Genomic DNA, 5,972 nt, shown 5'->3' with positions numbered 1-5,972 from the left:
AGGAGAGGACTTTTTCCCTGCTGGTGCTGCAGGGCAGCAAGGACATGGGGAGGCATCAGGCAAGTGGCCACTGCACCAGCTCTGCGTCTCTGCCGCCGTCTGCACTGACAGGCAGGTGGCACATGCTCCTGGAGGGACACTGGCCCTGGCACATCTGCCTGGGCAATTATTCCGGCTGAGCTGAGGTTTTGGTGCTAAACTCCAGATTAATGCCTGTTTCATTCTATTCCCTGGTATAGATAGATATAGATATAGATATAGCTAGATATAGATATATAGAGCTATACAGATACAGGTATAGAGATAGATAGCAAATTAAAATTAAAAAGCCTAGAAAAAAGTGAGATGTTTTAAATACCAATAAGGGTCTTTTCTGGGCAAGCTAAAACAGAAGTACTGGTCAGCAGATGCAGGAGTTCCTGAGAAGTTAAGACTCTGCCTGGGCAAGAGGCCTCCTGTGTACAGTCCTGCATGAAACCAGGGACAAGCAGGTTATTAAAGCAGTCAGGCTGAAGCACTGGAGCTGTAGTTAGTCACAGCCATGGTTGTGTTATAGATGAGCATTTGGGAGGGTCGGCTTGTTGCTGTGGCAGCACCTGACCTCCAATCAACATGTAGGAAAGTGATCTCCACCACTGGACAGCAAAGACGGAATAGATTGACAAGACTTTGGGTGGGGCTAAAGGTTTAAAGGGCGGATCATCCCTTGTGTGGATGAGCATATGGTGGTAGAATCCTTTGCTCCTGCCGCTGTACTATCTTCTCTATTCAGTCTTCTGTTGTATTTTTTGATAAGGCTATAATAAACCTTCTAAATTTTTTGAAAGTTTCTCACAACAGCTTACATGCCGATTAAAACAACCCACTGCCACAGCAGTGATTTATCCCCACAGCCCAAAGGGCCCTTGGCTGAACCCTGCTGCCAGTCTCAACGTGTGTCAAAGCCAAAAACCACTGAGAAGCTCCTGAGGTTTGTGCATCACATTGGTTTTGTCCTTATCAAGGTTTTTGTTGCTGCAATTTAATATCTTTAACCAGCTTGGCTGGAGAAAAAAAAAGAAATGCCCTTTTAAGCTTAAAGTTACATTTGTAGTTTAAAAAGGACATTTTAATTGTTCTGATGTTGCTTTAATCCTTTTTCAAGGAGTGAAAAGACATGTGTGCTGACCCTGCTGGGTTCCCTGTCCTGGAGCTGTGCTGTGTTTGATGGATGACTGGAACAGACAAGACCCAGGGCAGTGGCAGGGGTGGTGAGACTGGCCTATTTTCACTCCCTGAGGGGAAACCAGCCCAAATCTAAAAGTTGTGAAATCTCTTTTTTGTTTTGCTGATATAGAGCTGTGCTTGACTATCCAGCTGCAGAGACATGTTTTGTTTCAAGTTTACAGACTGCTCCTTGTCAACCCTGCTGGCTTTGTATGGCAGCCAGGGAAAGAGAATTACCTGACAGCCCCTTGTTCCTTTCCTCTTCTCAGGCCATAAATCACTATTCTCTCTCACCTATTAGCTGACTGCACTATTTGCCTAAGCAGCTCCCATTAACCCCCTGTTTGAGCCTTACAATCCTTAATAAATATATATGTTTTCCTGTGCTCTTTCAGGATAGTTGACGATGTCCATTAGCAGTGGGGGACCATGAGGCACAAAAGGCTCAAGACTCGAATCCCAAAGACATTTAGGTGCCTAATGAGGCAGACAGACACCAGTAGGATTTTTCAAGTGTAGTAAAGCAGGACCAGCAGCCACATCTCATGGGCAGTGGGTTGTGTGTTACCAGCAGTAGCTGTGCAGATCTGGGAGGATAAGCTGGTTGTTTCTGTATGGCTTGTTGCGGGCAAAAGAGGGCTGTGAGTCAGGCCCCTTGGTGTCTTAATTTTCCAACCTTAAGAGGCAGTTGGCTAATTCTGGCAGGGATAGCATGCAGCCTGGCAGGTAGGCAGCAGCCATGGATTCCACCTCTCCTCTGTGCAAGCTCTTTGCTTTACTCAATACTTTGTTCCTACCTCTGTGATGTGGCACACCTGGCCCTGCCATAGGGCTTGGGCTCACACAGAAAATGTTCTTCTTGGACAATATTCCTGCCAACAAACTCTTCAAAAGTGCCACTTGTGCATCTTGAAGGGCAGGTGGAGTCCTACTCCTGCTTCAAACCTGCAGTTATTTACTTGGCTAAGGTTTTTGGCCTATGATCTGTGGTACACTGCTAACACTAATGCAGCAAGTACCCAGACAGCAGGGGAAAGACCTGTGAAGAGACAGCAGGAGAAAAGGGGCAAATTTGAGTTTTGATCCACCTTCAGAGGAAGCAGGAGTTTCCTGTTTGCAGTGGGGAGGATGGACACATGTTTGGATGGGAAGCAGCCTGGCTGTAGCCTCTGTGCAGCACAGAGGTGATGCACAAAGTGCAATGTGATGCACAAACCTCCTCCAGCACGGGCTGGAAGATGGCTGCTGCTCTGGCTGACAGGGAGCAGCATCCCCCTCCAGTGCCCAGCTGGCTGTGGCCAGAGTGGGACTGCTGGGCCTGTAACATCACCTGGGGCAAACCTGATATGAAGGAAGGACAGAGGAAGGGAGGGAGGGTGCATAAATGTTCTGGAGACAGCATGGCTAGAGCTTCACTTGCAGCCTGAAGTGACCCCTCTGAACAGGGACAACCTTTCCCCAAATCCTGTGGCACAGTCACCTCCCCTGGAGCCTGCCATCAGAGTGGAGCCTGCAAAAATGTAAAAGTGTGTCTTTGTTAGTGCAGAGCTGGGAGTGTGGGAGGTGGGTTTACACAGCTGATCGCTGTGGAATACTCCTCTGCTGCTCTGTAGAGCCCTTTCCTTCCTTTGGGGAGGCTTTCTAGCCCAGTGGTGAGCTTGTCACTATAAATAAGGGGCTACTAGTGCCTGTGCCTCAGCTTACCTACCCATAAAATTCAGATAGTCCCTCATCCACAGATAGTTTGAGGGGTAGCTGTTTAAGACTAGATCTAGTGTATTTTGAATTTGGTACAATTAACCAACAGTGCAAAGTCATCTATCTGGGGGAGGAAGATGAGTGGGAGTGTGCTTAGACACAAGAATTGATTGCATCAGACTCATTCTCAGAGGGACGTGGCTGGAAGTGAGCTGTTACAGGGATACAGCATTCAACAGAGAGGAGACAAACCATATTTACTAGAGGTAGCAAAAAAGGTCATTGTATCCTGGAATGGTTACCAGTGTACAGACCAGAAAAGATGCCCCCAGTTCCAGCTGCCATGCCAAAAGCTAACATGCTAAGCCTACCACCACAAGAGCATGCTTTTCCAGAACTCTAATTCACAGGGATATGAAACTGCTTCACCATTCTACCCCCTGCTTCATCTTGCAGACATCTCCATGACCAGCTGGCTCAGAAACTCAAACCTGACGCCTCTTGAGCTTCTAATGGATGGTTAATGTACCCAAGATGTAGTGAGACACCATCTGCATCCATGCTTGTCCTGGCGTGAAATCAGGCAGGGAGACTCTTTTCATCTTCTTGCACTTAGAAGTCTGATTCCAGAATAATGTTTCCATTTTAATTCTCTGTCAATTTGTAATTTTATTCCTCTTGTCAGCATCTACAATAAGCATGAGAAGTTTTGCTTCTGGCTGTGGCAGTATTTATAGCTGTAGTACCTCTTGTCCCCATCCTGAAATCATCCTCAAACTTAAACTCTGAGCTATCCTAGAGAGCAAATATATTCTTTTATGTATTTTTGTGTATTTTATGCAGTGCCCAAACAATGAGGCCCTAGTCTTTAGATGCTACCATAAGTCTACTAATAAATAATAGCTCTACACTGAGATTAACACTGCTACACAGAGACCTTCTGATTTGGTACATTAACTTCTTATTCTTTTCATGCTGTGAATGTAAGCTGTAGCTGGAGATAAAAAGTGCTGTGAAGATTACTGTAAGTGCTCTGATCTTCTGAACCCTGAATGAGGGTCACTGTTGTATAAGAAATTGCATTAAAATATAAATGAAAAGAAATTGTGTACAATTTTTCCAGCGGGGATTATTCACAAGAAGCTTCATGGAAGAAATTACTGCATTAGCTCCAATAAAAGCCATTATTTCTTTCAGGTGGCTGCTTGAAGATTTACTAATTGTCTGAAGAACCCATATCAGCACCTGATGTGATATTCAGGGCAGCTGAGACCCCACTTTGTCTCAGTGATTTTGCAGAGCTGAGAGAGGGTTTGTTTCACTCATTAGAACAACCAAAGAAATTCTGCTTCATAATAAAGTTATTTTCTCCTGTATTCCAGAGTGTAAAGATGTGCCAGGCCAAATGATCCACAACAGTATGGCTTTTTCAGTCCCACAGGAATGATCCTTGGTCCCACAGGACTTAAGAGAAAGACCTTCATTGATAGTTGCAGTAAAGGTTCCTGCTAACACCATGAATGCCAGTTGGTTTTAACCCTGCCTGTAAACGACAGTTTTCTCTAACAATGGGAAACTACATTTGAAACCCAGTTTCTCTTCTTCCCACCATGACATATTTAGGCAAAATGACTATGGTGGTGTGTTTTCTTTTTCATTATAAAGATTAACACCCCAGAATAACAAGATTAGATCCATTTTGCCTACAAAACATGGTAGAGGAAAATTTTCATTAAACCAGAATCAATAAAGCATGAACTTTGGAGAACTCAAAGCTCCTTTCAGTTCCTCGAGCTGTGCACTGGCAGCCTCTGCCGACAGAGGCTTGAATCCAACAAGAAGGGCATCACTAACACCTGATAGTGAAGAATTTCTTCCAAATTATTGGATCAACTGGGCTTGAGAGAAATAGAAATCAGTAAAGCTCTGGTGAGCAGTGGTGCCTGAAAGAGTTTGCCCACTCATTGGTTGCCTGTGGTGCACAAGCACTCACTGCTGTTAACAATGTGATAGCAAATACTATCATGGAAATCAAACAAAAAAATTATCTGATCTAAATGCACTATTTGAAAGAGAAAAGGCTTTCAAAATGCTGGTCTTACTGCAGGCTCTCTAGCTGGTCTGTGACCTTGAGACTCTTTGCCATTCAGCAACTGCAATCTGCTGTCTGGAGCTTGTCTGAATTTTGAAGCCACTTCCTATTTGTTGTGGGATGACAGCTGAAAGGGGCTGTGCTGTGTTTTCAAAATTCACAGATATTCCACTGTGAGTAGGAAATGCTGGCTTCCTGTCCTGCCCTATCAACTGCTGTGACTCTTAAGCTATAAAACAAAGAGTATTTGTGAATGGAGCATGTATTAACTCTGCTGTGACAGCCTGTCTCTGTCACGCTCATTCGCATACTAAAAATGATGCTTAGAATAATTCTTACATGCTGAATTGTAAGTGATCCAGACACTACTGTAGTTAAAGCTTCACATGTGTGGACCTTGACAATAGGAGGAGGGTGTTTGGGGGTCCATCTTGAACAGTTTTCTTTTTGCTGATAAAACTGTTTGATGCCCAGATGCTTTTGCTTTTACAAGGTGTTTTAACTTCAACCACTTCACTCCTGCAGTCTCAGCTGCCTGAGTTGTGTCACTGGAGTTCTTTCAGGATTTGAATGGAACCTCAGCCCTTCACAGAACTTCAGAGCACAAAGCAAAACCAAAGCACTTAACAGGTATTAGTCTAGAGGGTCCTTCTCTTTTACAAGCTATATTTATACATTTAACAGATAATTTTATATTGCAGTTTGCAATAGAAAGTGTACTGGAAGCTTATGCTTTTGTGTTCTATTTGCTTGAAGATTTTCTTCTATTTCTCTTAATTTGTAGCATTGTTCTACTAGAATTAATTCCACTGACAGATCAGGTAATTCAATGTATATTACTAACTTCCATTTGTTTGGTTCTTCTAATCCAAACACTCCCATTCTCTTAAAACCTTTATGTACTATGCAAATTAGGTATGATACATGTGAGAATGAGTTTGCCTTTCTGTGAAATGCAGCTATTTCTCAAATAAAA

General features: G+C 43.7%; 1 long non-coding RNA gene across 1 annotated transcript; it reads right to left on the bottom strand.

Moving 5' to 3' along the window:
* Positions 1-1,103: 1,103 nt before the first annotated feature.
* Positions 1,104-4,850, bottom strand: LOC137482570 (uncharacterized). The gene is made up of 2 exons (XR_011004141.1): positions 3,396-4,850; positions 1,104-2,164 (listed from the first exon to the last, which is right to left on the bottom strand). It is a non-coding gene; the product is annotated as an uncharacterized lncRNA (long non-coding RNA).
* Between the last annotated feature and the right edge of the window lie 1,122 nt (positions 4,851-5,972).

This window comes from Anomalospiza imberbis, chromosome 14 (assembly GCF_031753505.1).
Source record: "Anomalospiza imberbis isolate Cuckoo-Finch-1a 21T00152 chromosome 14, ASM3175350v1, whole genome shotgun sequence".
Lineage (NCBI taxonomy): Eukaryota > Metazoa > Chordata > Aves > Passeriformes > Viduidae > Anomalospiza > Anomalospiza imberbis.
This window is presented reverse-complemented; position numbering and strand designations above follow the sequence as displayed.